Raw genomic sequence first — 19611 nt, 5'->3', positions numbered from 1 at the left:
TGTTAGACATTTCAGTGAACTCTTTGTAAAAAGGTTTGATTAATGTGACACTTAACTGAAATAAATATAATAGAATAGCAAGAGAATAACAAAAATAACTGACACAAACTTAAATATGATATAATGGAAGCAGAGATTTTTAAAATCATGCTGACCATGCTTTCAGTATGGAATAACATGAATACACCCTCTTCTACGAATACGAAAGAAAACAGAACCAGTACCAGAGACTTTCATGTGTTTTAACACAACATCCAGAACTAGAGTTTTATACTTCTCATGTATTTTAAAGAGCAACTAGAACCAGAGTTCTAAAGCTTTCATTTATTTTATCACAGCGACGAGATCCAGAGTTTCGTACCTTTCACGTATTAAGTTCTCAATAAACTTTACCATAAACTGTGTTTGTGTTTTCCATAGTACTTTATTTTTCATCTATATTGAAACCATAGTCATTGGACAAACAATCACTCACAGTCGATGTCATCTTAATCATTTTAAGGACCAATAAAACCACTCCATTTGACGTCTTGAAAGTAAATGTTTCATATTCAATAAACTTACAGGTTGACGCCGCCCGTTAAATAAACAAAGTAAAAACGTGAATATTGTACTGATAAATAATGTAACAACTCTTCGTCTTGAAACTTGTCATTTTCATTGTTTACACAAGAAGTTTTATTATAATTGTTGGGTGGTAAGACAACTTTCAATGTATAGAAAAAAAAAAGACATGAATCGTACACCTCTTTTCGTGTTACCAAGTGAACGAAACAAGACATGTTCGTTATTTCGTTCAAACCATTGATTCGTTGTTCAAAACTTATCAGTATACCACAAATTTGATGTCATTTTCATCTAAGTACGGATTATTTGAGTCGTTTGAAAGTTCATAAAAGGTATCTAAGCAGCAAAGAGAGTCGTGTTCCAAATAAATCTACATGTTAAACAATTATATTGTCTTTTGAAATAACATCTGAATAAAACGTATGGTATATATTTAGTGCATTATTTATTTAAACTAAAAATAACTGAAAATAATTTATATTTTAATAGTTTAGATCCTTACACCACAATGAAACTATAATATTTATATTTTTTATGAGAAAATCTCATATTACTTATGTATTATCAGAACTGTAAACATCAATGAGGTTGTAATGCATTTTACGGAATTTGAAACAAAACTGATTTAAGATAAACGAAGTGACTATCTGAAATTAATCGTTCTGGAAATACAAGTGGCTTTTGGTTTCCACATAATAAAATTGGATATTTTATAAAAAATTAAGGAAAAGAAACATCCAACAATATAACAGTAATATAATATAATAATAATATAGTTTGTATCGTATTATTGCTCCAAACATCAGTCGTTACAACCTAGTCACAGCTGCCACGAATTATATTTTTAAATATATTATACAGTAAAAGAATTATTAAAATATAATAAATATTAATAAATAAAAAACTCAAAATAATGAATATTATCCACTATAATAATGTATAAGTTTCAAAAGTCTCAATTTCAATAGATTCATCTAACCATGTTTACTGCTGGATAGATATGTTGTTTTCATTAGAAGTAAGACAAAGTAAAAAAAATATTAACTTGTTTTGTTACGTCACAATTTTGATACACTATTATGAAGGTAAGTTGAAGTAATAATACAGTTAATCGTTAACAAAGATTGACTTGAATATTTATCAAGTTTAACTTCGTGATATCGGCTTGTTTCTTTGTTCCTATCCTAATATATCTAGTTAAGTTATCACAGTAACCACACAAGAAATGTGAAGTAATATGTGAAATGATTACATGACCTACTTTATACAAGACAAATAGTTCAATATTAAAATAATTCCCACATTTGTAAGTAATACTTATTTTAATATTTTCCAAATCATATGTATATTTGTAGCTTCAAAAGATCAACAAAACGTGTAGTTCTCGCAATGAAAGAATTAATGACGTCACATTGACAGAGGTGCCTGATTGGCGAGGATAAAACAAACTACATCTTTTAGAACATTATAAAACAATACATGTATTTCTTGATCATCTTAAGACAATAGCTCGAAACTAGAAACTCACACGTTACAACAGTTAAAATAACACAATAAGCACTGGTACAGGATAGATTCATTATTTATGATAGGTTACGTATTCGTTTTTAACACATGAATAGTTGATCCACTAAATAAACAATCTCAGAATTACACATTCACATCTGGATTTATTTGTAACATTAGGACTGTATATGAAACTATAGCAACAACAAATGACATTAGCAAACTTCTTGTGATGGGCGTGATTTTCCACATCGTTAGTAAAACCTTGGGTTCAGCCATTCGTGTCTTTAATATTGTTGCTTGTATGAAAGTATCGTGATCAATTATATGGACTAAGTTGTTAATCCAACATTCTAACATGGGTAAAACAGAGACAAAGACTTCGTTTGCCATACATGGTGCAAAGATTATACAGAGAAATGTCGTACTTGAATTAAGGACATCATAGATAAAATAAAGTAGAAAATTCAACATTTCAGATATTTCATTCCAGTTTTGAATGTATTGATTAATATGCACACATAGATTAGCAAATAGGTAAAATAAACTCAAGAATACCATAGGTGAAAATATCTCGTCCAAATCATGCAACAGTTTGCTACTGTTGTGGATGTTCTGAAAAAGTTGTCGTATTACACAAGACAAGTTTGATTCGTAAGACATTCCAGTGAACTCTTTATCAAAGATGTGTTTAATGTGATGCTTGATTGAAGTACAGAGAATACAATAGAATGATAATATAAACATTAGTTGACACATATTTATATTTACTGCAATATTAGAACAAATTCTTAAACTTCTGTCGAGCCAACTTCCCTTTTGAATTTCTACGAAAGAAGACACTATTATGACCCCTATGATGCACAACAACCACACCCAAACAGTTAATAATTTCACGTATTTTTTAATTATTTTTTCAGTAGTTTCCGCCATATTTTGTCCCAAGCTATTCATCAAACCAAACACGTCTCTCTCAAGCCAGAGCAACCTATCTAAACACACAGCATGTACAAGAACTGCAAGAAACTTCACGAACAGCCAGAAATTTGATATGAACGAAATTTTATCCGTATACACCTGATAATTAATGATATAAAACATAACATGGCCGATAGACAGACTGTGAACAACTATGACTGAAAACCATTTCCACCAATATCTCCATTCTGTCACCTTCTCTTGCAATGAGCGATATCTGACGGTACTTAACGGAACTCCCAAAATACTTAAAGAAATCAAAATTGGTTTTACCAGTTTTACATAACTTATACTGTATTCAGTTCCGTTTGTCCAGTTTTGAATACACGAAACATTCGGTGAGGTGGTAATGTTTTCCACGGATGATTCTTTCTGGTCTCTCTTAGAACCTCTAAGATTAAACACCAAACTATTCTCAACTATTTTTCTGTTCCACATTTTCAATTTTACACTTACAGCTAAAAGATTCGATAAGTTTTGTTCGCCTGTCACTTGGACGTACTACATTGTCTTTACGTGTTTTTAAACGAAAATTATCTATCTGAATATTTCGATTAACAAACGCAACTCACAGTTTTAAAGTAAATTTCTTACTGTGCACTCATTTTTGTAAAACATTGTGTAAGTTTTCCTACGTTGCTATTGGTTGTGTGTGTATGTGTTTTCTCATAGCAAATCCACATCGGGATATCTGCTGAATCCATTGAGGGAAACAGAACACGTTGCTATTGGACGTTAAAGTTGTTCAATATAATCGTTTAAACAACTAACTAACTGCACACTTTAAAACAGAAAGTACTGACATAACGTGAGTAAATATTTAAAGTTTGAACATCAACACATCATTAGAAGATTTTTAAGTCCTAGAAACAGTTTAATATGTTTTAATAACTGTTGTTAACCTGTAATAAATTTGTTTATCTTTGTAACGTTTACTTTATCAAGAGATCGTATAGTGAAAATCAATAAACACAAGCGAGTTTATCAAATTACTGCTGTGTCACTGTGTGAGTGTTTATATCAGGATATATTAAGTCACATCTTATTTTACCTACAGAATATTATGAATTTACAACATCAAACCGAAATGAAGGCTTAGCTTCAAGAAAAATCCTAGAGGCTTAGAAAATCTAATAAATGTGTAGAATTGTGAGATAAGTTTCTTTGATGATTTCATGAGTAACCTAAACCAATACAAGTAACTAAGACAGCACTTTAGGTTTTCTTGGAAATAATAAATGTATCATTGCGTTATTATGATTTTATTGGATAACATAAACGTAAGATTTTCATTCTTTTTCAAATTTCGGTGTAATAACCACCAGTAAAAGTCAAACATTGCTACATATATATCAATTTGACTTCACAAAAAGGAACAAATTGATTATATAACGTTCAAGACAATATGGAAAAGAAATGTGACGTAAATTATAGTCAGTTTGTGAACTTAAACACATCATGGCTTCGACTTATCTTTCAAACAATATATGGAAAGTGTGAAATACCAGCCAAATAATAGTTTTTGGATTTTCTTTCAACATTCTATAAAAGACCGCATCATCCATCTGACATAGAGAAAGCCAGGGTGTATCAATCCATTTGGAATTGAGAATTCGAATCAATATTGTATTTCATGGTACAATTCGTTTTTCATGTTTCTAGTTATGTTGTGAGAACAAGCCCTGATAAAGGAATACAGTTCCTGATCCTTCCAGTTACAGAGATTAACCATGGATAAAATCACAATGGGATATCGTCGACCATACACCTGAAGATAATTCTCACAGTCACATGGAAGAGGTTGTATTATCGTCATATCGTAAGTCACTGACAATCACCAAAAAAGTGTCATGGCGGAACAATTTAATGAAAGAAAAGAAGAATATTTTTGGTTTTAATCAAAATATCTATTGTAGTTCGTCTCACATGTTTAATTAATGGCGTCTATATTGATATTATTAGTTGTCAAGTGGTAAGATATTAAAACGTTTTAAAGTAATTTTAAACACATTGAGAACCAAGTTAGGTTACAGTATATATGTGATCCATTTAGTGAGTTTGTCACAGTAGGTGCATAATGATTAAATTAATGAATGTGTTGATCACTTTCTTTATTAGTTTGCCAACGTAAGAAGTGAGTTTACGTTTTAATGTAATAACAAGTACATCAGATAATACCACACGCACGAGAAAAGTTGTAAATGAAATTGTTGTGTTGTGGCTATCATGAAGTGAAGACCCTCAGTGAACATTAATTGAAATAATTTGTAGTCATTCTAATTGAAGAAATAAAATAATTTTAATACTATTAAACACATTGAACACTACTTTTTTCTTTCTTTCACGGAATTATCTAAAAGAGTCTGTCTAATTGTAGAATCTGTTACATCACAAAATCTTCCAGGTTATATTGGAAGGTAGCATAGCTCTTTATATTTAACAGTATTTTTATGACAAACTGACATCAATATTTTACTAATATGTGGTATCGTATGGTAATCAAGACCAAGTGGATGAGATGGTGACCATATTGTTATCCATTGAGCTATACTGCAATGTAATACAGCTCTCTGTACTTGTCGATATTAATACAGTAATATAATTTCATCATTAGTTGGAGTGTTCGTGATTGTTGGGTTTACTATTTGGTACGTGTGTGTTTGGAATTATAATTGCAAATACAATGTAATCTTAACGTTATTTTGATGATGTTACACAAATTGTCCTTTCTTCTAAATTGTTTCTTTATTAGTCGATCATTTTGTACCGTTTGGTGTTTCTTATTAGATGCTAAGTGTTATATTTTTGGAACTAATGCTCAGAATCTTTCTATAATTGTTAAGTATGTAACTTTTATTTATGTATGTGGTTGTCTGAAATAAGCACAAAGCTACACAATGGGCTATCTGTGCTCTACCCACCAGGGGTATCGAAACCCGGTTTTTAGCGTTGTAAGTCGGTAGACATACCGCTGAGCCACTGGGGGACATTTATGTATGTTTACATACATTGTTTTCTCTAAACAGTGTTTTGTTCCATAATTAAGTTATTGAAAACACGTTTATAAATAATCGGAAGAAAACATTTTAAATGAAAGAAAAGTAGTCATAGATAGGATTATTGAAAATAAAAATAAAAGGTATGCTAATTAAAAACAACAGATGGTTCAATCCAGATTTCGTCTAACATAAACCAATAAGTTATCTCTTATTTCTATTGTATTGCCGTCCCTCACAGTCGAAAACGACATTATTTCATTAAGATCTCATCTGTGGGACATGACAAATGGTTCAAATCCGTGATATATGGGCTCTGTTACAGTTTGGACATGTGTTTCCTGAGGTGTTAAGATAGATTAGTTTTAAGATAAATTAATTAAAGGATGTATATTTGTTTGTTTTTACAAAGCTACACAATGACTCTCTGTGCCCTGCTCACCACATTTATCAAAACTCGATTATATGTGTTGTAATTCTGCGGGCATCCCGCTGTGTTTCTGCTAGTGTTTCTCATAACATGTTTAGAATATTTGGTACATAAATAGCATTCTGAATATAGTTGACACTGGTAATAAAATTTATCGTGGATATACATTAAAATGTGAACGGCCTTATTCATAAACGTATACTTAATCTACAATTTAAACATTGAAGTATGGATTTACTTGTAACATTAAAACTGTGAAGGAAACTAGAGCTGCAAGAAATGACATCAACAATCTTCTTGTGATGGGCGTGATTTTTCACATTGTTAACAAATCTTTGGGTTTGGTTGTTTGGGACGTTAACATCTCTGCTTGCAAGAATGTATGCTGATTAGTAATAGTTGGTAACTTGCGATTCCAACATTCTAACATGGTCAAGAAAAAAGTAAATATTTCATTTGTGAGACATGGAACTAAAGTTACGAACAGAAATATTGTACTTGATTTAAACACAACAAAAATATAGTAAATGATGTAATCCTACTCTTTTGGTATATTTTTCCAAAAAAAAGTTCTAAGTAGCCATTATCACAACGGTTGTTTTTTGTACTTTCCACATTTCTTCCTTTTTCATATGTATTGGAACAATAACCGTTAGATGGCAAACCATTTGCAGTTGAAGTCATGTTAAACGTTTTATCTAAAAGCGGTTTTTAAACGTCATTCACTCTTACCTGAGAAAGAGCTTCAGAATTTTGAACAGAAAAAGTTCTCTTTCTGACCAATTAAACCACTCAACGTCTTATCTCTAAAGTAAATGCTTCGAATATGCAGCGTTTCATATTCAATAAACTAAAACTTGGCGCCACCCATTAAACAAACACGGTGAAAACATAATTAGTGTACGGCCGAATAACCGATAAATAGTGAAATAATCCTTCATCTTTAAACTTGTCGTTTTTATTGTTTACATAAGATGTTTGCATATAACTCATGGGTAGCTAAGACAGTTGTATTGCTTTAATGAAGTTTACATAACCGACCAATATATATAATGCGACAGTGAATAATGAGACACAAGAGTGAGCATACTTATTGAACGAAATGAGGCGAATGTTGAAGATATTTTAATGTTTTTCACACAACAGTTTATTTTGTCGATAATTCCATTAGTTGATTAATTTAACATGAACTTTAGGTGCTGTATCTCAGCATACCCTTCCATATGGGTAAAATATCGTCTCTATCTGGTGCCTTGAGGTGGCGTCACTGACGTTTTCTTGAAGGATATGAAGAGTAGTTTTTCACTAAGATAACCTTATAGCATGTGTTATATTATATCTTCTGTGCACTCTGTAAGAAGGGTGTTGTTCCTTGATTTGTTGACCAGGGAAACTTGTCCTAGCATCAGCTAAGGCAGATAATATAGTCATCTGAAAGTTTGCAATAAGTTGGCCTGCTGTTTTGTAAAACTAACACGTTGACAGCGATGAATTCTATTTTATATTGGCTTTGAGATAGCCCTTCTTGCACTGTAAACTTGTTTTCTAAATCTTCTATTCACTGTTCTTCTGGATACCCTGACATGAATGTGTTCATACCATTTTCGTTGTAAGGTGTAACTTGACTTATTTCAACCTCGACATGTCAATCTCTTTAAAATATTGTCATCTCGGACAGTAATGTTCTTGCTTCTACCAGTAGACTTTGCTGAAACAATGTTTTCTGTAGTTCGATTACGTTTCCTGATTCTGGATACAGTACACTGGTTGTAGACTACTCTTCTCACTATGTCATATCATTTCTGTAGTTGAACAATTTGACGCTGTAGAACTCGTCACACCATTTAAAGAAAAATCGTTTGAAAAAATGTTTGATACATTTCCAAAAAAATTTATAACATGTTCACCCTCTTATAACTAACAGATGTGTATGGTGAGAAACAAACGCTCAAAAGATCTAAAACAGACCAGAATAGTAATTCGTACAAGTTTGTCCACTTATACGCTACCTTCTCTGTTACTAGGCGGATATTTACCTAATAATTATTCCATAAATGTCAACAACAAATTAATATGGAACAGTAACATGAACTGAAGTCAAGAGTGGATAGAATGTTTTATTTCTATTCAAACCATACATAGTTGGTTCATAACACTTGTCTTTAATAGACATGTTTCAATTGTAATTTAGAAGGAAAAAAAAAAACCGCTGACACATTGACATACATACAAGTTATTACACCAGTTTGAAAGGTCATATACGGAATCCGTAATGGATAGGGGCTCATTTTCTGGGTCTGCTTAAACGATATGAACATTTATATCACCAGTAGAGATAATTAACACTTTGTTAATAATTCTTTAAAAGTTAGATATATTTATATATTTTTGTCTCTGTACGATGGAAACTCCAAACATCTGTGATCCAATAATATATTTATTGTAAATAAAACTTTTTAAAACTTAGTAACCCATTTGTGTTGTACTGGACATCAGAAAATAGTTACTACAAATAATAATAGAGTGAGTAAATACAGCAAATTATGTCAGTTTTATAAACACAGTTACTTTTTTCCATAATTTCGGTTCTCTTGAAATTGTTACAATTGATTGGACTGAAATGAAGCACTTAGAACCTAAACGATCCCATAAAGACAAAATATACTCTTCAAAACAAAAAACGCAAAAGGGATATTTTTGTTATTTTAAAGGGAAATATATGTAATAACGTTACAAACTCAGAGTATGTGATGTTACACGTGTTAAGGCACTGATTGTCAGACCAAAATGACAATAAAAGTTGCGCACTTTAAAAACGAAGGAAAACATCGGATTTTTCGCCAAAACACATGCGTGTCCAATAAATTTGTTTGAGAGATCTGCATGTTCTGCAAGTGCAACACGTGCAAAATCCCTATAAAAGTGACGGGTCCTCGGTTTCCATAGCTCAGTGTTATGCCACCGACACGCAATACAGTTACGCCAAGACTGACTGAAGCCCAACGCAACAACGCCATTGGTCGATTGGAAGCAGGCGAATCTCGATCAGATGTTGCCAGAGCTGTGAATGTCCACCAAAGCACCATCACAAGGCTATGGAATCGTCACCAACAACATGGGTCAACTCGTGACCGTCCACGATCTGGCAGACCTCGTGTGACCACGCCCGCACAAGATCGCTACATCCGGTTACGTCACCTTCGGGATACGACCACCACTGCGACGTCTACTGCCTCAACCATACCAGGGCTGCGTAGGATTTCCGATCAGACCGTACGCAACCGTCTACGAGATTCTTAGGCCCCATGTGCAACCCATCATGGTGAACGTCAACGACGTTTTTCAACATGACAACGCCCGTCCTCACACAGCCCGACTCACCACTGTCTTCTTGAGATACCACAACATCAACGTTTTTCCCTGACTCTCCAGATCACCAGATTTAAACCCCATCGAACATCTTTGGGACGAGTTGGACCGACGTCTGCGACGGCGACGACCTCAACCGCAGACTCTACCTAAGCTTGCAGCAGCTTTGCAGGCTGAATGGACAGCCATTCCACAGGATGTAATTCGTCATCTCATCACTTCCATGGGCAGGAGATGCCAAGCAGTTATTGATGCTCACGGGGAGCATATTCGTTATTGACGTTGAGTGACGTTAAACTTCACCTAGTGAGCGTGGACTTCGCCTTTGCAGACTTTGGATGTTCAGAAATGAATGTGCAAAGTTTCACACGTCATACAGAGCTACCCGGAATAAACTTGTTAACAATTTGTCTCATATTTTGCCTTTTGCGTTTCTTTTTGTGAAGAGTATAGTATAGTATTCTTATCTAATGTTCGATTCCTTGATAATATACAAAATGTCTATATTGTTGTGTAACATTCAGAGATTAACATTTTTTGACTGTCATTCAACGTTTGTTTATCCAAGGAATAAAAACTGAGAAACTAGAAACACAAGAATGACTCTCACATCGTTTATTTATTTATTTAGTATTCCGTGCTTATTTCAAAGAGCAGCAAACAACAGTAGCTAGTTTTTGATCACAGCGTCTTTAAAATACATTTTTAAGCATCGAATCAACAGGAAATAACATTAATATAAAATTAAATATATAATTTAAGAATATGAAACTACGCTGTGAAGTATAATAAGTGTCGGTTCCAAATAGACATTAAAAACAAATATATCAATTTGACCTGCTAGGTAACAGTTTTTATATATTCTTAAAAAGATAAGTTGAACCAATAATTTAAAAACGTTGACTTCAGTATTCCTTAGATTTAACTTCGTGATACAGGTTAGGTTTTCTGTTTCCTTTCTATTATTTAGAAGTTAACAGGATAAATAGATCGGAATTCGATGACTAAAACAACCCAGGAAATGTAAAAGTTTCATGTGAGGTTATTATATAGAACTCTTTTTATACAGTGCAAACATCTGAAGATCAGAAGTCCCGACACTTTAACATTTTCCAAACCATTTTCACATTTGTAACTCTAAAGAGTGAAGAGATAAAATCGTGTGTTTCTCCACATTTAAATTGTTAATATGTGATTCACTACGGTTCCTAAGGGGCGTGAACAAACCAAGGTAATTTATTTGATACATTATAAAAAATAAACTTATTGTAGAGAGCATTTAACAAAAGTACCAATGAACAAAGCTTCACGTGCTACAACAATACAACAATAGGCACTACTAAATCATAGATTAATGGCAGAGTAAGGAATTTTAGGATGACAGATTCGTTGTTCATAATAAAATACGAATTCGTTCGTCCAATATTTGAACTTTAAGGAAACTTAGAATCAAATTTTTGCATCTGGATTTATTTGTAGCATTAAAATTGTGTACGATATTACAGCTACAAAAAAAGACATTAGCAAGCTTCTTGTGATGGGCGTGATTTTCCATATCGTTAGTAAAACTTCAGTTTCGGTCATTCGTGACTTTAATATCTCCGCGTATAAGAACACGAGTTGATTGGTGTGGTTTATTAAGTTGTGAATCCAGTAGTTTAAGGTAGGTAAAGCAGCAGAAAAGACTTCATTTGTCAGACATGGTGCTAAAGCTACCAACAGAAATATGGTGGATAAATGAAAGACGTCATAGATACACAAAAGGAGGGAATTCTCTACTTTACCAATCTCATTCCAATACAGAAAATAACTATTAATAAGCAAACATAAATGAACAAATAAGATAGATAAACATAAGAATACTATCGGTGAAAATATCTCGTCCAAATCATGCAACAGTTTGCTATTGTTATATATGTTCTGAGAAAGTTGTCGTAATGCGTTAAACGAGTTTGATTCGTTAAACATTTTAGTGAATTCTTCATCAAGGACGTGTTTAATGTGACACTTAAGTGAAATACAGAGAATACAATAAAAGGATAATATAAACATTGGTTGACACTCATTCAAACTTACAGTAATTGTAGAACATATTGATAAACATATATCAAGCCAATTTCTCTTTTGAACTTCTATAAAAGAAGAAAATGCTGTAATCGCAAAAATGCACATTAACCAAACCCATGTTGATATTATTTTCACATATTTACTGATTGTTTTCTTGGAAGTTTTTGTTAAGTTTTGTTCCAAGTTATTTATCAAACTGAACACTTTTTTCTCAAACCAAAAAATTCTATCTAAACAGACAACATTTATAACAATTTTAATAAAGTTCAGCAATTCCCAAAACTGTGATGTAAACGCAATTGTTTTTATGTACGTCTGATAATTGACCATATGGAGAATGACGTGACCGAAAAACAGACTGTGGACAAGTACGACTGAAGACCATTTCCACCAATATTTCAAATCTGACACTTTTTCTCGCAATGACTGATATTCCACGTTGTTTAACGATATTCCAAAAATCCTCAATGAATTCAAAATTGGTTTGACCAATTCTGCGTAATCTATGTCATTTTCAGTTCTGTTTCTCCAGCCGTGAAGAAATAAAACATTCGTTTTTGTAGAAATGTCCTCCACAGAGGTTTCTTTTTCGACTTTTCTGGCCCATTTGGAACTGAACACCGAATTATTCCCAACATTTTCTGTATTCAACATTTAGAATTTTACACACACGACTTAGGAACTGACTAGTTTAGTTAGTCTGTTCTGAATAATTAGGAAGTTTACTTGACGTGTTCATCTGATGGTACTTGTCTTCCTGACTGACTTGAGAAACAAAATGCTCAGAGTTATATGTCTCATACCTGTTTTGTTACATTGCTACAAACTGACTACGCCCTTTCCAAACAACAGGTAAATACAGTGCTAGTGTAAATATTTGAAGTTAGGCCATCAGTTTATCAGTAAAGGTTTATATAATTCTAAGCCTAAGAGGAGAACAGAGTTTATTTTATACGTTTTGTTACTTATGCAAGTAGTAAGAGCAATTTCGATGACACTTTGTCGTCTGGAGATAATTACTTCATTTTTTAATGTTCAACGTACATTGTGCGAAAACAATGAACAACCCAGTTCGTTATATTTTTTATTGGACCTACGTTTTATGTTTAATGTTGCTAATTTAATCGACATTTTTTTCCTTTTCATCATGTTTTTTATTTCATATTTTTGATGCATTTAGTTGAGAAGTGATTAGCGTATCAAAACAGAGTGATGCGATGCTTGTAACCAAATATGGCACGTGTGCTGTTAGAGATGACCGTGGCGGCAAAAGTATACCGCTTGGTGTTACGTAACTGTTATATAATTGACAAAAGGCATTGTTACAATGTAACTAACAATATTGTTACTATAAATAAACAATATTTTAACACATATTATTTTGCATTTACAAATAAAATCATTACATCAATGAGGCAACTAACATAGCACTGTTACACATGTTAATTTTTAGCACACCTATTATTCATTGATCAAAGAAGGTAAATATAGCCAATAATTTACCATATGCACTTCAATAATTTTTTGTCGTTTTATAAATAAAGTTTTACTAAGTCATTAGTTTTACCTTTTTTGTTTCTATATTTAACTAACGTGGCATACATTTTTCATTTTCTGATACTTGATATGTAAAACACTTGTTGTTAATTCCTTTCTATAATCATTATGTTGTACAACATATATTTGTCCTGAAAAGAAAGCTTATTTAAATCACATACTTAGCTTTATACGTTGATTTGTTTCACTAATGTTTAAATGACCTACTTAAATAGTTTTGTTTAACTATTATTATTCACATTTTACTGTATATATTTTTATAAATCTTTTTTCCTGGATTTCACTTATAGATCACTAAAACATTACACATGTAGATTCAATAAGATATAGTTTTTACTGATTTGTAAAACGAATGTGTATTCCAAATAGTTTGATCTCTTATTGTACTGTTGATGCATCCTAACTGATTAGAAGTTGAACAAGCTTGACCCCTTGTGCAAGACCTATTGACGTGTTCACCTAAAGCTAAAGCAAGTTATGATTTAATTTCTGTAAAACTGAAAGATAAACCTGAAATTATATTTCATATAATTCAAAACTGGAAAAGTTCACAATCATATTATTTAAAGAATTTTAATTATAGATCAGTTTTACTGAATATTGCTAGAAAAACAATGTAAAGTTACAGACTCGATAAAAATACTGTAGCATTTATTAAGAAAACTTCAAGATACACTCCTGACTTCAGAAGAATACAAACACGTAGGTTCAAAACGTCTTGGTACAAAATGTTAAAAATCCAATAACTCTAGCACTTTTGAAAGGTGGGCTCTTCTTTTTCAAGTAAAAAATGGGAATGGTAGTGTAATCGAATGAGTTATATATAAGGGAGATGAGTGACATCATAAAGGTCATCTGGTCTTCCAGGAATTTTTTTCCATGTACAGATGAGTTGCAGTTACGTCACGCAATCATGTGATATAAACTTATGCCGCCATGATGGAAGGCTAGACGCCGCATCAGTGCGCCTCAGTTAGTTGGTCAGCAGTTCGTTTCTCATAACAGTTTTGAATTATTTTGACCATGGTGACTACATGCGTAGCTGTTGGTTGTCAAAGCAAACAAGACCGAGATCCAGGAAAGAGCTTTCACCGTTTTCCGACGGATCCTGAGCGCAGATCTTGATGGCTTGCTGCAGTAAAGCGAGAAGGTTGGCAGCCCACCAGTGCGAGTCGTGTCTGCAGCGACCATTTCATTTTGAGTAAGTAACCACTATTTCTGCAGGAGATGATAAATATATAGTTTAGATTACAAATATAAAAGGGCTCTGAAACCAGAAACGAAATACAATCATTCTATAGTTGTGTTGAGACTGTACAAATATAATATTATATTTTTATACTTTTATTGTTTGTTTGTTTGTTTGTTTGTTTTGAAATTTCGCACGAAGCTACTCGAGGGCTATCGGTGCTAGCCGTCCCTAATTTAGCAGTGTAAGACTAGAGGGAAGGCAGCTAGTCATCACCACCCACCACCAACTCTTTGACTACTCTTTTACCAACGAATAGTGGGATTGACCGTCACATTATAACGCCCCCACAGCTGAAAGGGCGAGCATGTTTGACGCGACCGGGATGCGAGCCCGCAACCCTCATATTACGAGTCGCACGCCTTAACACGCTTGGCCATGCCGGGCCCTTATACTTTTATAAAGAGGGGAAAAGGGGGGACTGCATAAACAGTCATAAACAAAATAGTTCATGACAGGCCACAAAAAACGATTATAAAATTTTATCCCTGTATTAATTTTAGCATAACATGCATCACGACTGTGTGTTGTATAAAATTTACTTTTCATTTGAAAAAACGATACAACTCGGTTACTTTTGGATTACAGTCTTCTTGTTTACTCAATAACAGTTAATGATTCACTTCTATTTGAAATGAAAAAATCAGGCTGCAAGTTATTTACATATATTATTATATACTGGTACTTGTGTATTTGTCAACTTATATATATGAAAACAACTAATTGTTATAAACTTATGTAATATGTTAATTTTTGTATTACAGGTGAGAGAGATGACCCACTTTCCCCAGACTACGTTCCTTCACAGTTCCAATATGTGTCTTCTCCACAGAAGAACAAGTCAAAAGTCGCTCTAGAAACATTCAACAGAAGATCAGCCTCCAAAAAGCGAAGAAGATGTGGTGGTTTTTAATTGTTAAACTTCTGTTAAAACCATAAAAAATGGTTATTGCAGTGACCTATGATGTGTTTAATTTTTGAGTATTTTTTCATATAAGTATGTCCTTTGTAACTTTATGTTTAGGTTTCTTATAATCATTTAATAAACATAAATATATATATATCAATCACAAGTAGTTTTCATTTTGTTTCAGTAGTGTCCCAGAGTGAAACTGACCAGTCTCTGCTGTCCATTTCTGCTTCTGCTGAGTACTGTGTGGAAGCTGCTGATGAACAGGAAGGTGGACCTCAAATTCCAAACATAGCCAGAAAGATCTCCATACAGACTGATCTTAGTATGACTGATATTGAAGCTTTACAGACAGAGTGTCAGCAACTGAAAACTAAAAATATTGCTCTCCGTGAATAACTAAATTTATTAAATAATTAAAATTATTGTGTATGAGTTGCATTAGAGATATTTGTGAGGAGACATTAAATTGTATTTAAACTGAGTATCTATATATTTAATACATGTTAACTCTGTTTTGTTGACAGTTATCTCGTGAAAAAAGCTCCAACAAACTCTTGTGGATAACTAAATTGGTGCTCAGGTAAGTAAAAAACATTTAACTTGGCTTTGATAACAAAGAGAGGTTGTGACGATCCGTTCTTGCAACACTTCATGCACCCACCCAGCTGTAAAAAACTTGTTGTCTTACAGGCTCTCGTAGGACTTCAGTTTCTCTCCAGTGTATGATGATGTGGTGTTAATGAAGTAATGATAAATGTCATTGTACTGAATGTCAGTTTTGGATGGGCATCAATGAAACTGGTGAAATTTTCAGGCGATATCAGATATGGGTTGACTTTGATGGCACTGATTTTATCATTTTAACGATCCCGATGATTATGACTCAAGCCTTGTGCATAATCAGATAAACATATAAATCCATTCATATTGAAGATCGATCTGATATGACTAATGACAACATTTACACCACGCGGCCACAGTTCACAATGTATACATCCATACGTACAGTCGACTGCGCTGCCTGGTGATGTTGCCTACCAATATGGAATCAGCAATGAAATCACGTGATTAGTGACGTAACATGCAAAGCCACTTATAGTATGTTTCCTTTCCAGTACAATGTGGACCGCGACAAAATTATTATATAAAAAGCTGTTACGGATATTTTGCTTTAGAAATGGTTTAAAAGACAAACAAATACTGTTGTGAAGTATTTACGTAAAATAAAGATTAAACATGGAGATTGATTGAAGAAGAAATGTTAAGGTAATCACTTTATAGAAACATGCATGAAAACTTATCTTAAATAAATAGTAAGTTTTACAAAAAATTGTGTTCATACTGCCTGAAAGAAATAAGCGAAGAAGAAATATTATTTTTCTGACAGAGATCAAAGCAATGATATAAAAATCAGTGCTTCCAGGATCTAGATTAATTAAAAATGATCAAATAGGCTTAGTGATCAAATAGCCTTCTTTTATCTCTCTATCTGATTTCGTTTTGAATCTTGTTTCGATGTTTATGACAATAACATGGTAAATGGAATGACCGGAAATGCTACAGTGTTCAGCAGTAGAGAAATGTTTCTCAATATTAATAGAAAATTTATTGTTTTTGAAACATCCTCTAACAGCTGTATATGTTTTACAGGTATATGTTTTACAAACTGATCACTGCATGTTTTACACTGTATAAGGTAAATGGTGTTTTGTGTTCCACAGTCATTTCTGTGTATTTTTTAATTTTCTTTGTGCTAGATGGAATCCAGATCCAAAGAACACAAAACACCTTCACGCCTTTTTCAACACTGCAAATTGAATAAGCACAACATAACCACAGAAAACATTGATATACTAAGTCTAGAAACAAATGTAAAATCAAAGAAGCTCTACTTGTACAAGAACTGAAAACAAAATTGAACCAATATAAAGAAATATTTTTATACCTATTCGTGATTTATGAGGCCCGGCATGGCTAGGTGGGTTAAGGCGTTCGACTCGTAATTTGAGGGTCGCGGGTTCGAATCCTGGTCCCACCAAACATGCTCGCCTTTTCAGCCTTGGGGGCGTTATAATATTACGGTCAATCCCACTATTCGTTGGTAAAAGAGTAGCCCAAGAGTTGGCAGTGGGTGGTGATAACTAGCTGCCTTCCCTCTAGTTTTACACTGCAAAATTAGGGACGGCTAGCGCAGATAGCCCTTGAGTAGCTTTGCTCGAAAATCGAAAACAACAATTCTTGATTCATGATGACGAGACCTTTATATCAATTAATAGCCTAACGTGTGTTTATAATCTCGTAGACGTTTACACACTCGTCACAAAGACAGGTACCAGGCAACGGTCAGTTGCAATCTCTCTTTGTTAACTTGATGATGACTTAACAAAGTTGAAACATATATCCATACTTTATTTCAAGTCTCCTACTGGGATAGCGGTAAGTTTTCGTATTTACAACGCTAAAATCAGGGGTTTGCTTCCCCTCGTTGGACACAGGAGATAGTCCAATTCGGCTTTGCTATAAGATAAAACACACTATATTTCAATTAAAAGTTTTAATATTCACAACAGCGGTCTTTAGAATATACTTTTAGTTTCTAACTGTGTTACTAGATTGTAAGAATTGGTGTAATTTTAAATTATAGCAGTTACAGTTACGACAGAAAGTGTTCGTACCCATACGTCCCGAGTGGTTTTTTGCTCATAACTTAAAAAGTATCACGAGTGGGCTAATAGAAGTAGAATATTTTATAAATATTATACTAACACACATCTACAGAAATTTCTATCTAATGTAAACGACAAATAAACTGTTTATAAATAAATAATCAAAAATAGGAAAAGCAGAAAGTGTTCATACAGTTCAGAACGTGTGAAAAAACTGATATTCCCGTAAAATGGTTCTTTAGTTTGGCGAATAAACTACATTATACCGTTCTAGAACTAGACACTGGGTTCATAATTATTGGAATTTAGCCAACAAAAAATGTACTTCCGACAATTTAGCGCCGTCTCCGTCATTATCTGCTTGGTCATCATGGCGAACGGGTTGTTTGTTTGTTTGTTTTTTTGGAATTTCGCACAAAGCTACTCGAGGGCTATCTGTGCTAGCCGTCCCTAATTTAGCAGTGTAAGACTAGAGAGAAGGCAGCTAGTCATCACAACCCACCGCCAACTCTTGGGCTACTCTTTTACCAACGAATAGTGGGATTGACCGTCACATTATACGCCCCTCGGCTGGGAGGGCGAGCATGTTTAGCGCGACGCGGGCTCGAACCCGCGACCCTCGGATTACGAGTCGCACGCCTTACGCGTTTGGCCATGCCAGGCCCGGCGAACGAGAAATAACTGTCCAGTGATTTAAAAAAACAAATTATTGTAAAATACAAGTCTCGTGTGTCTTTTTCCGGTATTGCTACACAACTTAATGTGCCGAAATCTACTGTTCAAAGCATAATCGCCAAATTTAAGCTTACAGGACAAGAGGAAGGTTCTCAGGGAAGTTAGTAGAAATCCTCGTATAACACGTAATAACATATGGAAACTGGGGTTGAAATAAGCACCTCTACAGTTACGAACATGTTACGCTCTTCTGGGTTCAAAGCATGCCGTTCTCGTAGAACTCCATATTTAAAGCCTGTTCATTTTGAAGCAGGATTGAGGTATGCGAGAAAACATGTAGATAAACCCTTTACCTATTGGAAGAGTATTCTTTGGTCAGACGAGACTAAAATCTAGCTTTTCTGCCACAATGATGTTCGCTATATTTTCCGTAAGAAGAGGGAACGAAATCTTCCAAAGAACACCGTCCCTACAGTTAAACACGGAGGTGGCTCGATCATGCTATGGGGTTTCTTCAGCTTTTCTGGTGTGGGCAGCCTTCACCGCGTCAACGGAATCATAAAAAAAGAAGAGTACATTGATATATTAGCCACTTATATCAAGAATGATGCTCGAAACTTGCGGCTTGGGCGTCGTTC

General features: G+C 33.7%; 1 long non-coding RNA gene across 1 annotated transcript; it reads left to right on the top strand.

The window, feature by feature from the left end:
• Window positions 1-14410: 14410 nt before the first annotated feature.
• LOC143258268 (uncharacterized) lies at window positions 14411-18124 on the top strand. The gene is made up of 3 exons (XR_013032245.1): window positions 14411-14671; window positions 15484-15621; window positions 15814-18124. It is a non-coding gene; the product is annotated as an uncharacterized LOC143258268 (long non-coding RNA).
• Window positions 18125-19611: the final 1487 nt, after the last annotated feature.

Source organism: Tachypleus tridentatus, chromosome 7 (genome assembly GCF_004210375.1).
Source record: "Tachypleus tridentatus isolate NWPU-2018 chromosome 7, ASM421037v1, whole genome shotgun sequence".
Classification (NCBI taxonomy): Eukaryota; Metazoa; Arthropoda; class Merostomata; order Xiphosura; family Limulidae; genus Tachypleus; species Tachypleus tridentatus.
This window is presented reverse-complemented; position numbering and strand designations above follow the sequence as displayed.